General features: G+C 44.9%; 1 long non-coding RNA gene across 1 annotated transcript; it reads left to right on the top strand.

Annotated features, from left to right (window-relative positions):
* The first annotated feature begins 710 nt into the window (after positions 1 to 710).
* LOC121071520 lies at positions 711 to 15,604 on the top strand. The gene is made up of 4 exons (XR_005820666.1): positions 711 to 2,639; positions 3,979 to 4,165; positions 7,510 to 7,750; positions 14,144 to 15,604. It is a non-coding gene; the product is annotated as an uncharacterized LOC121071520 (long non-coding RNA).
* The last annotated feature ends 187 nt before the right edge of the window (positions 15,605 to 15,791 follow it).

Raw genomic sequence — 15,791 nt, 5'->3', positions numbered from 1 at the left:
GGCATGCAGGGCCCCCGTGGCTCCATTACCATCAGTGGAGCTCTGGTAACATACCCGAGGTAGGTGCCTCTCTTGTGCAGGCATTTGGCACCAGGGAAAAATCATCACAGAACCACAGGTTGGAAGGGACCTCTGGAGGCCATCTGGTCCAACCCCTGCTCCAGCAGGGCCACCTAGAGCAGGCCACCCAGGACCACGTCCAGGTGGCTTTTGGAGATCTCCAAGCAAGGAGACTCCACACCCTCTCTGGGCAGCCCGCACCAGTGCTGTGCCACCATCACAGTGCTTCCTGATGTTGAGGCAGAACCTCCCATGTTCCAGTTTGTGCCCACTGCCTCTTGTCCTGGCACCAGGCACCACTGAGAAGAGCCTGGCCCCGGCCTCTCTGCACCCTTCCCTCAGGGATCTGCACACACGGACGAGATCCCGGAGCCTCCTCTTCTCCAGGCTGACCGGTCCCGGCTCTCTCAGCCCCTCATAGGAGAGGTGCTCCCGTCCCTCCATCACCTTCCTGGCCCTTCGCTGTCCCCTCTCCCCAGTCCTTCCCTGGGAGCCCAGAGCTGGGCCCAGCGCTCCTGGTGCGGCCTCACCAGCGCTGAGCAGAGGGAAGGAGCGCCTCCCTCCTCCGCTGGCTGTGCTGTGCTTAATATTTTGCAAGGACACATTGCTGGCTCACATTGCTTTTCCCCTTCCTGTTTCCCCAGGGGCAGCAGTCAAAGGAGAAAATGTTGTTCCGTGGCCCAGCAGTCCTGCAAGGCCTCTCGTGATTAACTGCATGAAGAATTTCTTTCCATGGCTGGGTGGGAGGCAGAAACCCACCGGGTGTGGTTTCTTGGTGGGTATGTCTTGTATTTCCCAGAGGCACACCAAGGGAACGGGTATTGCTGCATTAGTGCTGCTGCAGCTCCTGCAGCTGCCTGGTGAGATCCAGGGCCCAGACATTCCTGCTGCTTCTTTTGGGTCTGGAAAGAGGTTTTCTGGGAAAGAAAGGTTTTCTGGTGGCTGGCAAGGCCAGACGAGCTGGTCAGCCTACAGGTAATCTCTGCTTCCATGGCCAACAGGTGAGTAATTGCAGTCTGGGGTGGGATTTTCTGCTGCTGGAAACCTTCTTCTCATCTTTACATTCCTACTTCTGCCATTTCCGCTGCCTCAGCCCTTCCTTTTTTCTTTCTGTCATTCAATGCCTTTCTTGCCTTGTTGGTAGTTCCCATTAAAAAAAAAAATCTGGAAAAGGTAGTCAAATGAGAAACAGGGTTATTTATTTTCTCAGTTTCCAAGTTTTTTTTTATGTGTGTGTTCTTTTTAACCTTTGCAAATTCTCTAAGAATGGAAGGAAGGAAAATAAGCAAACAAAAACAAGATGAAATCAGGAAATCAGAAAAAAATCCTGAAATTAAATAAAGCAGCCATGTCAAATTTTTACTAGAACAACAGAACATTAAAATGGCACAGAACATTCTCATTTCCTTCTGTAATTGTTTGGGAGAGTTTTAAAAGGCTGTAATTTTTACTATTCCTACTAGATTTCCCTTGGTAAAGCCCTTGCACCAGTGGATGTCAGTACCTCCCAGAGGGTGTGTGTCTGTGGGATGAGCGGATTGCATTCGTTTTTCTTTGCAAAAGAGTGGGGTTTGGTGTGGCCAATGTGCAAGAGAAAAAAAGAAGTGTAGCTGATGCCAAGGACAGAAAAGATTACCTGCCCACGCATTGATTTCTCTGATGATGCCATGTTTTGACTTTGGGATGCAAACTTCTTTGCTTACGATTGTGTGTCTGCCTGTGAGAGCCCTGCTACTTCTTTAGTTGGGAAACAAATGGAGAAACAATGAAAAACAGAAGAAAAAAATGGAAATCTGTGTGACTCAGCCAATGTGGGTTAACTTTACAGAGAAAGGTTCCCCTGAAGCACAATTTCCTTCTGGGTTAAAGGCTGAAGTGGTAAAGCTAAGTAGTTTCTAGGTTTCTGTACGGCCCCCGCTTGAGTAAAATGTAGCATTATGAGGAAAAAGTAATGGTAAAATTGGTGCAGTGCATATAGCTTGGCTGTACGTAGCCTGATAGTATCTGAACAGTAACTGCTGTTGGAGCATGTTATCTAAAGGACAATGTCCAACAGGTTTCTGGAAGACCTGTGGCCTGTCTATAACCGTGATTTGGAACCAACCTTGAAGTGCTGGAGATAGCCCAGATGGTGCGTAGCGGACAAGGCCAATAGGTTACGCAGCAGCTCCCTAATCCCTGCACAGGGAATGCAGGAAAGCACAGCCAGCCATGAGGTGATCCCCTCCGTACAGTGCTGGCGAGACCACGACCACGGCCGTCTTCAGCACCCATAATTTAAGTAGCTGCCGAGGCCTGACAAGTCCAGCGAGATGATTTACGGTCGCGCTGCCTAGCACACCCAGGGGAGGCCTGAGGGGAGGTTTGTGCTGTAGCCAGAGCAGATGTTTTCTGTAATTTCTGATTTGCAAACCACCACAATTTTCCAGGGGAGCTGCAAACCCAGGACAGCGGCTGTTGAGCTCATAGGCTTGCTTTGTTTAATTACCATTCACAGACTGTTTAACGGGGGCCTAGAGACGCCAGGAACCACCAAGAGCCAGAGATTGGCTACCACCGAATGCCTCTGCATGAAGAAGGTATGTAAATCCTTTATTTAGCGTAGCTAAAGAAAAAGAATATTTTATGTGTGTAATTGGGCACTGAAGAGGGAGACTGAGAGGTCTGGTGGGCTTGCTGTCACCTGAAGCTCTTCAGACTTGTCTTTGAATCTGGACGGCCAGGCCTGCTGCCCCCACTGGTGTTATTTGTGCTGTGGGGGATCCTCCAGGACCCAAGAACATCTGTGCTTTGGACCAGTTGCCTGCAGGTCTTCAAGTTAAAGCCTTTTAGGTAGAGTGTCTCCCCTAGTCCTTTTACACTGAAAATTCCCAGAAAGCAACAGGTCAAATTTTACCTCTTTTACTTATTTATTTTCACTTTGTGCACCTTTCCACATTGTCTTCACCTCTTGGTCTATCAATTTTAATGGTCAATGTCTTAAATATCTTGTTTCTCAGCAGAGCCTGGTCTTTGGGGCCGAGTTAATTGTCTTATATTCAACCTTCCCAGTACGCAGGTCCCTCTGCTTCCCTCCCAGGCTCTTGTGCTCTCTGCTGGTCTCCTTCCACCAGGTGTGGACGATGGGTGGACTTCACCTCAGATTTAACTAATGGAGACAGGGAGAGGGAAGGGAAGAGTTCAAGTGTGAGCTTAGCCTTCATGAAACACCAGAGGATCCATGTGGTAAAGAAACTAATAAATACCTCCATGCAGGTTGGGTCTGGGGCCAAGCTGGCACCTTCTTAGGTGCTATCAGCAGCTGGGCACAGATGAGTAGGAAACAGATTTGCTTGTGTGCGTGAACAACGGGTCTTCCTCAGTGCACGTCACAGCCTAATGGAGGCTGGGTTTTGGCCTCTTTTCTTGTGAGCGCACAGACCACCGGCAGCGCTCCCTGGGCAGTAATGCATCTTACAGCTGAATTTCTTTGATAGTTGTCCCTCTAAAAACATGCTTTCCAGTCACGCTGCTGCTGTGTGCAGGTAGACACGTCTCCTTGCTTTCCCATGCCCCCTCTAAACCTGCTGGCCATGTTCAGTCATATTTGGCCATCCAGTGAAAGTGTTAGAGATAGGGTGTTCCTAGATGTGTAATGTTTAGGGATGCTTAGGGGACATTCAGGGGATGTGCTAGAGTCCAGGGCTGTACCTAAGGTAGGTGTCTGCTTGCTTCTCTGCTCCGGAGACCGGTGTGTCCCACCTATGAAATACATCTCAGGGAGCATCACTTGCTCTCTACAGGTGCCCATCTCTCTGCTGGCCCCAGAGCAACCTGAAGCAGGTTAGACACCTATTTTCCAGACAGTTAAATCCTTGAGATGAATTTTACTACTGCCTTTAATTCAGATGGTTAAACCCTGAAACCCGCTCTCAGCAGACGTGGTTTTCCCCGGTGGACAAAATCACTCCTGAGCTGTCTGGTGAGATGCTGTGGCCAAGCAGCCCGTAGCAGCCATGGCCAGCCCATGTTTCTGAGTGGCAAGAGGGCTCCCTCGCAGCACAGCAACACACCCACCCACATGGATGCCCATGAGTACTTCCAGCTCTGCTGCCAGCACTTCAAGGTGAGTTTGCAGGCAGCTGGGAGCAGTGGGCTTGGTCCAGGCTTGTGTCCCTGCCACAAAACCAGGCTGCAGCTCAGGAGGCAGGCTCCTCAGCCTCCAGCTTGCCCTCAGGTGGGGACAATTTGCCGGGCAAATAGCTGTGGAGAGCAGGCTCCAAAATGCCTTCTGCTTGCAGAGCCTTGTATTGCCCCAAGTGAATTGAAGCCGTTCTGCAGGGGAGGATATTACAGTGCCTGAACTGAACGCTGTGAAAGGATTATATCCAAACATTGGAGACTGTCAGAAAGCTGGCTGGGTACTGACAGGGGGGATGGTTGTGCAAAGCCCTTGCTGGTTTCCGACACTCAGAAATCTTCCTTGTGACGAGTGCTCTGGTAAGGAACTATATGAAAGTCCCAAAAATAAAAAAAATATAAGTTATGCAACGAGGTGTTCAGGATCACAATGGAAACCTTGCAAACGTATCCAAGAGGCATTTGCATGCAAAAGAGAAAGGAAAAAAAAAAAAAAGAAAGGAAGAAAGAGAGAAAAAAAAAATTTAAAAAAATTGCAGCTTCTTTCAGCTGCAACCTAAACTTTGTGCTCAGTTAAATCTCCCCAGCCCTGGGCTGATCCCTGCAGCCCCTCCCGGGTTTTCAGTGCATCCAACAATGAAAGTGAAATCCAATCCCATCCAATTAGAGGAAAATGAATGGCTCATCTACAATAAATGGGCTCTGAATAACAATAAGCCAACAAGAGAGCAATGAACTGGAGACAGAGTACAATCTTCCTGAATGTTAATCGGCAACTAACTCCACAAGCTTCTTAGAGGTGGAAAGAATTGGAGGAAAATAGATTAGGGAGGCTTTAGAGCACATTGCCTTTTAACTGCTTAGGCCTCACTTTATTTTTTTTTACCTAAATACAAGAATGTTTCTGATGCTGCCTTTTGCAGGGAGGGTTGGGGGGCTCTGTTCTCAAAGTTAAATGTTTTCAGTTTACTTACACTTTGGCACGGTAGGTCCTACTGTCTAGCCTCTAGTGCTATTTCATAGTTTCATTTATTTGAAAGTCGCTTTATAAAATGAGAAAGTAAAAGGGTGTAAGCCTCTCAAAATATCTTCTGTAGATCTGAAGATTTGCAGACACCTCAGAGTGACACCTCACAGTGCTCCTTGCTGTGGAGAGCCCACATCTTACTGGCTTGCAATGAATTTTTTTTTGATAATCATGATGTTTTTGGCAGTCACGATGTTTTAAATAATCCTAGTATCCATAATAACGTATGTAGTTATAGATACACACAGGCTATCCCTGCTTGCTCCTGAAGAAAACCATCAGGAAATCATGAGAGCAGTTGGCCTTCAGAAAGGGTAATGATCGGAGGAGAAGGTGCCATCACTAGCTTTGAAAAAGCCCTGGCAATGTGACAGCCGGCAGGGCGTGCTGTGATGCCCAAGTTTGCAGAGAGGCTGAAATGACATGCTCCCATCCATCCCGATGGGTTCTAAGGCCTGTGAGGGTGCTTAGTGTCCTGCACTTCTCTGCTCCTTCGGTGTCTGCCTACACAAGCTTTTCACGGTGGGTCCCCAAGGCAGGGGCACTGCTAGCACCTGGCTTTTCTCTCTCTCTCACAGCTGAGCTCTCAGCTTTCATGTCCACGTTCAACCCGAAGCTCTGACTGAGTGCATTGGGGTGCAGTGCTGTGGAAGGAGGTAAGGTCAGCTCTGAGCTCCAGAAATAGGTGGCCCTGAGCAAACTGTCCTCTGTGCCTTCTCTCTCCTCCTGCCTTCCCCTCTCCTTTACTCGCCTGTGTAGCTCCTCAGGTATGCAGAGGTTGCAGTGTGGGGGCCTTTGGAGAGCTAACTGGTCCTCATCATGCATAAAACAAACAAACAAAAAAAGGAATGGAGTAACTTTTAACTAAAATGCTACAAAAAAAAATAACTTCGTAATTTATTCCATCAGCAGGGGTTATTGATGCAAGTATGCTTCCTGTGTTGCATTCCCTATCACTAATTTCTTCCCAGAGGCAGCTCTAAATTTGATATCTCATGGCCAAATAAAGCTGGCAAATGTGTCTATAGAAAACCAAAGTACATTCTCTCTGTTTATTGCAAGATGGGAACGAAGAGAGGAGCCATATCCCCCCTTTCCCTCCACTGATTTGCTGTACAAGGAGAGGGGGGTGCATTGTATTCTTTCAGAGGAGTAAGAATTTGATAGGCATATAGATAAGCTATTAAGTAATATACATGCAGAGCTAAAGGGGATTTGGAAGGGAGAATTATTCATTTGTTAAATTAAATAACAATTTGGTCTCGGCAGCATTAAAATAAATTTCCAAAGGCCATTGTTTGTTTGAACAAAGAGGGGAAAGAAGCTGTTAGGAGCAGTTTACACAGCTCAAATATGAGGGGCTGTGTGCGTTAATAAGACCAGCGCTGGTGCTCAGCATGTAGTATAGAAAGCACATTTGCAGTAGCAGGCTGGACACGCTCTGGCCAGCTCTTGGGAACACCACATCACACCCTGCCAAAGCTTAGCATCGAGAGCGAGGCATGCCAAGGGGAATTTCAAATTCCCCATGTATATTTTTTTTTCTGAAAACTGACTTAGATTGTTGGAGCAGAACAAGGCAGCAGCAGTAGACAGTACAAGTCCCAGGCTTTGACCATTTGGGGGCAAAATAATGTTCCTTTCCTTTCCAGCAGCCTCAAGGCACCATTGTCCTTCCCGCATCTTCCGTCATCCCCTCAGCAGTAATCATGGGGCGCTTACTGGAGCCTCCCACCTTGTTTGGTTTCTTGGCTTTGTTCGTCACTAAATGGGCAGCAGTAACTCTTTGGTTACTCTGGGATTTACAATGCAAGAGATTTGCTCTGTGTGTCCTGGGAAGAGGTAGGGCTGCTTTGCTCCCCAGATCAGGTGTGGTTTCAGATACAGACCAGGCCCAAGTGTCTTAAAAATATTTAAGATCTTAGCACCCTAGCCTTATTGTGCAAGAACTTCATAGTTTTATGCTCATTTTATGATCAAAAAGGCAGCTGCACCAACTGGCTAAATTGTTGATGCAAAGGTTTATAAATCCAGATTCTGGTAACTTGATTTACCAGAAAATGGCACCATCTATGTTCTTCATGGTTTTGCCTGTGGAGACAGTGGTATTGCCCACACAGCAAGTTGCTACTCATTGTGGAGATAGCAGTGAAGTGATGGGACGGGGTAAGGTGAATTTTTTTCAGTGAAAACCCAGTTTTCTGTGAGAATTTCAAGAGTGAACATTTTGATTTAGAAGAGCAATATTCCATGAAGACAAATTCACTTTTCATAGGTGTCCATCGCACTTTCATTTTTGGCAGATGGGGAACCATTTCCACTTGTCCATTTGGCTACAATGCCTCCAAAGAACTGTGCGCTGAGGGCTGATGTCTCACCTTCTCCTGTGACAGACTACCCCTCCATGAGGACCATTACAGGAGCTCCTGCGAGGTTCCTGCCCCTGCTCCACATGAGACATGCAAGAGATGGATGACCTTCTCCTGGCCAGGAGAGCTTCCTCACTGAGAACCTCAACTATGGTGTTCATACATCAGCCCTGAGGTAATTTGACTTTAATTTGGAGACTTAAGGCTGCCCTTGAGCCTGAGCCTTGCACTAGGGCGTCCTCTCTCCCTCATCCGGGCTCCTGATCTCTCTGTGCCATCCAATCTGGTAGGAAAGCACTTCAAGAACTTGCGTAAAGCATAAAGCTAAGTATTTTGGCTTGGGGTCCTGTATGTCATTCATGTCACTTACTGAGCTGATTATCCTTCTGTCCATGTGTGACCCAACCCTGGCTGCCCTCACCACATCCACATAAAATGCTTGAAAAGTCTCTTTTAAGTGCCTTCATCAACTGCACCCCTGTTCGGAAACTAAGAGCCAAAACCCTATCCCTTTAACCTTGTCCAGTCTTAGCCACTGTCTTTTATTTTTATCTTCCTTATGACAGACAGATTCACCCTGTCATGTTTATTATTCCCAGCACTGCTCTGGTGCTCTCGCAGGGCTGCTTCCTCCAGAGCTGCTTGAACAAAGCTTCATTTGAGACTAGCTTTGGCGGTCCAAAGCTCCCTACAGGGATTTCTTCCATTTCTGAGAAAAAATCTGGCAAACTTTCACTTTTTTTTTTTTTTGTCGTGGCGTCTGTGATTGGTTGGCTTCTTCAGTTGAACTCCCCTGGTGGTGATGAATTCACAGTGCTGGGGGTTGTGCTGGTGGGATGCTCAGTGCCCAGCCCTCTGTGAATAACCCGTTCCCACATGAGAAAGGAAAAGTCAGGGAATGAATGAGTTGGGTCCTGCAGGCCTCTATCAGACACCTTTCTTTGGGGAAGTTTTACAGATGTTGCAAAATTTGTTAGTTGATAAAGCACGGTTAACTCCTGCTATGTTCACCTCTACTTTTGCTCCCCTCCCCGTGTGTCTACTATCTGAGAAACTGTGCTAGGGGAAAACGTGTTGTAAAGAAGTGCCTTCATTAGGTAAAAATTGTGCCCAGGTAGTTCTTGAAGGGGAAGGTTGCTCAGATGACTTCTACAATCATTGGTGTGGACATCTTTACTGACTCCAGTGGTATTAGTTGTCTGAAAGGGAATGCTTACTGAGAAGGACTTTGTCTATTAAGTAATACTTTGAAAGACAAGCACCTATTTTAGGAGAATACCTAGGCTGGATGGAGGCTTGTTGCGGTAGTTCTGAGCCCTGTCATAGGCATGGGGCCAAAAGCCTCCTCAGGACACATAATGTTGCCCTACCAGTTGTACTTGTCATGGCACCTATGGCCAGGGTAAGGTAGCATTTAACACTGCTTTTAACACCTTGCTGCAATCAGCCTGCTTTTATTTGAGTGACCAATTATAGTGTCAGTGACATGCATAGATCTGGATCTCATACAGGTGCTCAGCTCTCTGCCCAGCATCTACACGCAGCATGTGCATTTCACTGCCAAAATTCAGGAGCTACAGTAATTCTGCACCACTCCACAGCACCACCATCAGCACAAAGCCCAGGATCAGACCCACCTTCACTACCATGCAGCCTTCACCTGCGCTGAACTCTGAATATGTCTGTATTAGCTGTAGCACTGCAGGAAGAATGGGCTCAGGTAATCAGGCACGTCTCTGCTTGGCTCAACTTCCTCCAAAAGGCAGATTTGAGAATATCTTTGCACTAGAGTAGTCAGGATTTAGTCTGCAAGCTCTCACTGCATCTTCCATCAGTTTGAGGGTCTCAGGCCTGCCCCATCCTTAGAAGCTGCCAGAGTGTGGCATAGCTCACTTTTTTCACCATCCCATCTCTCAGATGTCCTTATGAACCAGGATGCAGCAGAGCTTGGTGGGGTCTGCACGAGGAAGTTGGCTCCCCCTGTGGATGGGAACCCAACTGATTTTATGAGGCAGTTTTCTGACCTCACTGCAATGGTAATTTTTTATTTCAAGTACTGAAATTTGTTTTGAATCTAAAATTCAAGCCAGAGTGTGATGAGCACACACACAGAGGATATCAATTGAAAAAGAAGCCACTGAGCAATAGTAAACAGATCTGCCCATGTTACCCATCTCTCTGGTTTTATCATCTGGAGAGCAAACAGTAAAAACAAAACCAAAAAAAAGCTTTCTACATTGAAACATCCACCCAGAACTAGACATCCCTTAAAGATTTTTCTGGGGGAGGGGAAGAGTGACTCTTTAGGCAATACACCCTTGTTTGTTTTTCATCAAAATAAAATTTTGGTTGATACAAAGGGGCTAAACTAACAGTCTTGGGTTAACATTAAAAAATGCGTGGGGAAATGTCTAAAACACTAAGGTTTAAACCCAACTCACCTTTTGGCAATTCTAGCAGAGGTATGTTGTTTTGGAAACACTGTCAAAATGAAAGTGATCTCAAAGTTTGCTATAGGAAAATGGATCCCATTTTAGTGGGTCTAGCAAAAAATCCTCATAGTTTTTAAAGAGAGAGAGGAACAGACAGCCAGTCCCTGGAGACGTACAGGGCTCCAATTTGGCAAGACTCACCAGGTAATCCTTTTTCAGCAGAGGCTTGCAGGCAAACTATCAAGCCAATCCAGGAATAATAAAAACATTAATTATAGGCTTTCTCTCACTACAGAAAACATGCATGTTAATGCCTCTTAGGGGATTTATCATACATGAGAATAAGGTTTATTTTTTACCACTCTTGCTCTTTTACTTATGAAATACTGGAGTTTCCCAAATATGATGCTCCACTCTGAAAGACTAAGTCCTTAGCTGGTAGAAAACAGGACCGCACAGCTGATTCCCTCTGCAGCTATACTGATTTGCACCAGCTGAGGATCAGCTCCATTACATTACCTAGGCACAGAGTGGGGCTGCTTTAATTCTTTATTCTCATTTGATTTCAGTTTCAAAAATTAAACTGTCTTACAAAGTGAATGTTTACAATTGAGTCCAAACCTATTACACTGAAACAATTTGATTGTAAGCAGGTTAGATCAGCTTTCTTGTGATAACAGCTTCTGATATTGGTGTCTTTCTTGTGCAGGCTTCAAACTTTGCTTGCAAAATCTCCTTGTATTCCTTTGAACTCCCTTGGGAGATTAAAAAAAAAACAACAAAAAACACTCCAGTTAACACTCCCTCATTTCATTTTTAAAGGTCATGCTCAGAGCTGGCAGTTGTTATAGGAGCTGTCCTCTGTAAAGAAAAGTCTTAACTAGCCAGGCACAGACTTAACCTCCCCATCGAAAAACTAACATTGTCACTAGGATATGGAGAAACCATGGTGAAGAACTAGCAACAGCTAGACCACGGCAGAATGAGCAGTCGGCATCTGCTCGGTGGGCCTTTATCATGCAGTGTTGTATGTACGGTTCAAAATGCACAGGACGATTGTTGAAATGATGTAGACAAATTGACTCAAATTAGTTTAGCATGGGCCATGCAAAGTTTAAGCTTATTGAGCCCAGACACATAGCAACAGCCACCGCACTTGGGGCGACCGTACGATAGAAGCGCTCGCAGAGAAGCACGACGCCAGCCCACGTTCGCGGGGTTTGCTTTTGTGCCTGCTTGCTCCTTTTCTTTTCATTTTGCCCAGCTCTAGAAAGTCTTGGCAGAAGCAGTCCCTGCTGAAGACTGCACTGGCACTGATAATTTTATAGAAGTACTTGTGAGCTTTAATGTCATTTTATACTTCCTTAATCTTTTGACTGTTACTTAATGACAAACAAATCCCCAAAGAACTGAGGGGGGGGAAAAGAAAAAAAAAAGATTAAAAGGATTTTGAGATTGTGTTCTCTGCTTTCAGTCAAACTGTCCCAAATCCTGCCAACACAATTCTCCAGTGCCCTATGACACCCCTCCCCAGACCACCAGGAGTGAGTTTCTTATTGTATTTACAGTAATCTAATTACAACAGTTCTTCAATTCACAGCCAGCTTTGGTATACAGACTTTAGCAAGAACTCTCCTCTCGGTGCAGATTGCAAACCTTAATCTTTTAAACTAACACACTCACAGGAACCCCCCCCAAAAAAAGTTCTGAGATGCCTGTGCAAGCTAAGATGTGTCCAACCCCCCAGCTCCCTCCAGTACTTCTTTCGTCTTTGTGTTAGGTTTTCTTTTGTGCCAATTTACTGCCTAAAAGTAATGCTAGAGTTCCTGAGAGATAATATTCTGTAAGCTTATCAAATGGTGATCAAAGCAGGTTGCCTGCCAGAACATTTCTTTTTTTTAAAAAAGATGTCTGTCTAAATGTGTGTAATTCCCTTAAAAATTTGTAAATGCCTGTTTTTATTTCTGTAGTAGAAGCAGCAGCTAAGTAGAGGAAATAAAGACAACATTTTCCTTAAAAGTGAAATACATTTACAGCTTAAAATCATCATTGCCCCAAATCATTTGATACAAGCCTTAAAGCTGATTAACTTTATTTAGAAGATTTGTATGACAAATATAGATGGAGCTAATACATAATAAAAATGTCAAGAAAATGAATACAGAAAAGATTGTTTTATATGAAGGAAAATATAAAACAAAGCAGAATCTGCAATGAATTATCAAATCCAGGCACTCTTTGTGTGTCATTACAGCCATCTAGCTATATGGAGAAGTATTGCACTCTTCAGCTTCATTTCTGTCACAGGTTTTCCATGTAAAGCTTTTAAAATAATATTGGGTTTACCAATACACATCTTCTGGAAGTTTGAGGGAGCTTTTCTCTTCCTCCAGTCCATCATTTGACTCTCTGAGCTGTTCTCATGTAAAGTTGAATCTTCAAGATAGTAAAATCTTTACTCCCAAAGACATCAAAAATAATTTAGGCCCAGTATCACTTTAAAACTTGGGTCTCCCCTGTTACTGTGTCTTTCAGAAGATGTACATAAGGCAAATATGTTTATAGTCATATTTCATTTGAGAGTATTTCAAATCCTCAGCTTGGCTTTTCGTATCTGTTGATACCTGTGAAGCTCATCAATCATTTTGTCTTCAGGTATGCACCAACATTCTTTGTCACATCAGAAAGGTTTTCAAACTTAATTCCCACTGTTAGGATTCATTGTAATGCAAGCTGAACTGAGCTGGACACTCAAACCTACTGTTTCCCGTGAATCTTGAAAAACTGGGAGCATACTAAGTGCCTTTTCTGTTCTCACATTTACACCTGAAAAATTATTTCTAATGGACCTTCACGCTGTTTCCCTCTGAGCAAACTGGCCATAGCAACTCAATAAATGAAGCAATTCTCATTTAGTTTGCAAAATCTTGTGGTTCCTAGATAATGAATGTGCCTTGCTCAGGCTGAACAGACTAGAATAGGAAATGGCTTTGAACAGGTCAAATGAAAGAGTAAGAGACAGCAGCTGCTTGGAAACCTCCCAACTTTCATCAAAGTGTTGCGGAAATGACAGGCTGTATGTAGCAGTTTATTTCTGTGAGATCTAATTTAAATTTTAATCTCTGGGATAACATATCTAATCCTTACAGCCCAGTAGTTTATCAGATTGTACAGCCTACAGGAAATGCTCCTACCCTTATGAAAACAAAGTTCTTCATCGATTTGGAAGACATTCTTGTGAGATACTCAGTCTCCCCTAATAAAAGGAAAAGGGACTGTGTTGCTGCAAAGGAAGGTGTGGAGCAGGGAAGCCTGCAGTGTACGAATGCCATCTGCTGGCTCCATTAAAAAATATGAGCCTCCAGCAACTGCTGCTGCCGTGTTTGATGACGGATGTGGAGGGCCAGATCTCGTTCCATGTATTGGCATGAGCCAGTCACATTACCCCATATTTAACTGCATGTAAATAGAAGAAGAATCAGACTGAGATTGTATGAGCTATACCTGCCTTAATGTGTCTGTCCGTGCTCAAGCATTAGGTTTGTTTAATGCTTTATGTCATCAGGGCTTAGTTAGATTAGAGGGGGGGAAAAAAAAGGCAACTGTGGTTACAGTTGGGAAGTGCTTTTGCTGAATACCATGCTTAGATGCAGTAATCCTCACGTAGGTTTATTCCCATTAGACTATTGTTTTAGCTGACACATGCCACGCTGCACAGAAAGGGCTCTGCACCACAAAGCCAGCTTTACCCTAGGAGATTGAATCTCTCTGGGTCCTCTCTCTCCAGGACGCAGAGATAGATGGGGTTTGTCCATTGAGCTGCTCTGGGGCCCGTTCCTTTGTGCACTTAAATGCTACGCAGTACTGAGACACACCTTGTGTGATTTTGAAGTCCAGAATACCTGGAGTACTGGGAGGACTGGGAGTACACAGCCTGACAGAGCAGTGGTTTTATAGCCAAGGGGTGCATGGCATTCCCTGAGGTGTGGGAAGAAGGCAGCTGAGGACGTGAAGTCTGCTGGGAGAGGATTTAAGCCAAAGTTAGTGCAGCTGACACCCTTGTCTGTGAGGAGTACACCCTATGGTGAACTATCCTGGTAAGTGCACCTGGGAGAAACAAGCTCTCTTTTTTTCAGGGCAACAAACTGGCTTACTCCAGAAGGAGCCTACAGTGGAGAAGATGCCCAGGAGGGCCTGGGGGTGAAACAGAGCAACCCAATTGGGCATAGAGGAACCACACCTGCACAGGAGCACGTACAGCTTGTATAGACTACAGGGATCAGCCTCTGTGAGTACACCATAGGGTTAAAAGTGCAAAGAACAACAGCAAAAACGTGTTTTTAAGTAAACTATAGACTACATAATAGCCCGGAGTCCAATCATTTGCAGTGGTTAAATTATTACTAATTTTATAAATATTTTATGAGTACTTCAGAGTCTTTCTTTTCCGCACACTCCTCTAGAAATTGATCATTTGGCCTGGAACATGATTGTAAAAAGCAGTCGGTTCCTGAATAGAGTCAAGCCTATTCCTTGTATGAGTGCTGGCAGAGACCTGCAACTCATGTCTGCCAGAAAAGCTGACAGGAGATGGACCCAAGCTGTCCTCTCATCTCTTTTTTTGAGACCAGAGAGGCAGCTGCTGCTTTGGGACTTTCCAGCTCACATCCAAAGTCTGTGAGGAAACATCGGGCTACACCTGGAGAGAGGGCCCTTTATCTCAGCAGTGCAAGACCCAGCCTTACAATATTTGACATGGGCCTCCAAATTCAGAGGATATAAAAATACCAAATGTTGAGTGGGTTTAACTTGCCTTTACTTGCCTTCTGGCTCCTGAGCTGTTAGGATTTATAGACAGTCCTTTTTCTCTCCACAACATTGCTCCAGACACATGGTACGATGTCAGCACTGGCCAGGGGAAATGATTTTATCTGTATAGAGATGGGACTGATTCGGGTGCTTTTGCTTAGAAATATTAGGGCATATTTAGAGAGTATGCTTGAAGTTTATAAAGAAAAATCATCATATTTTCATTTTATAGTCAATGAGTAGTCAGAACTTTCCCTTTTTATGTTTGATTCTCTTGGGTATATCTATTAACGAATGATGCTATCTCCCTCGTACTCCCTATCCCTGGAATGAATGGTGAATATCATGCACTGTTTTTCCAAGGATGATACATTCTTGTGAGGCTTTCACCTGTTCCACGATCCTACTCAGAAAAAGTTCGTTCTTTCTTCTTTTTTTTTTTTTTAAGTCTAGGTGCCTCTGGTTGTTCAGAAATCACTCGCACTCAAGCAAGCTGAGAAGGCTGTCATTATTTAGTGTTTGAACGCTAAAACATGGCCAGGGCCAACCATGTAGCTAACAATGAGAAGCAGTTAATGACAGGTCAGTGATGGGATATGACTAATGAAAGGAGAAGGGCTGCAGAACTGCAAAGTTACTGAGTGCAGTGGGTGGCCGACAAAGACTCTGTAAGCCCTTGTAACCTCAAGCATACAGCCACCTTTTTGCCTTCTGTGGTGGTTTTACCCAGCCGAGCTTCACCACAACCGCACTCTCACTCCCCCTCCTCAAAGGGAAAGGGGAGAATATATGATGAGAGGGGCTCAAAGGTTGAGATAAGGACAGAGAGATCACTCAACAATTGTTGTCACGGGCAAAACAGACTCAGTATAGGGAGATTAATATAATTTAATACCTATTACTAACAGGTTAGAGCAGTGAGAAACTAAAAGCAAACTAAAAACACCTTCCCCTCATCCCACCCTCTTCTATGTC

This window comes from Cygnus olor, chromosome 1, assembly GCF_009769625.2.
Source record: "Cygnus olor isolate bCygOlo1 chromosome 1, bCygOlo1.pri.v2, whole genome shotgun sequence".
NCBI lineage: Eukaryota > Metazoa > Chordata > Aves > Anseriformes > Anatidae > Cygnus > Cygnus olor.
Note: the sequence above shows the minus strand (reverse complement) of the source record. Positions and strands in the feature narration are given on the sequence as shown.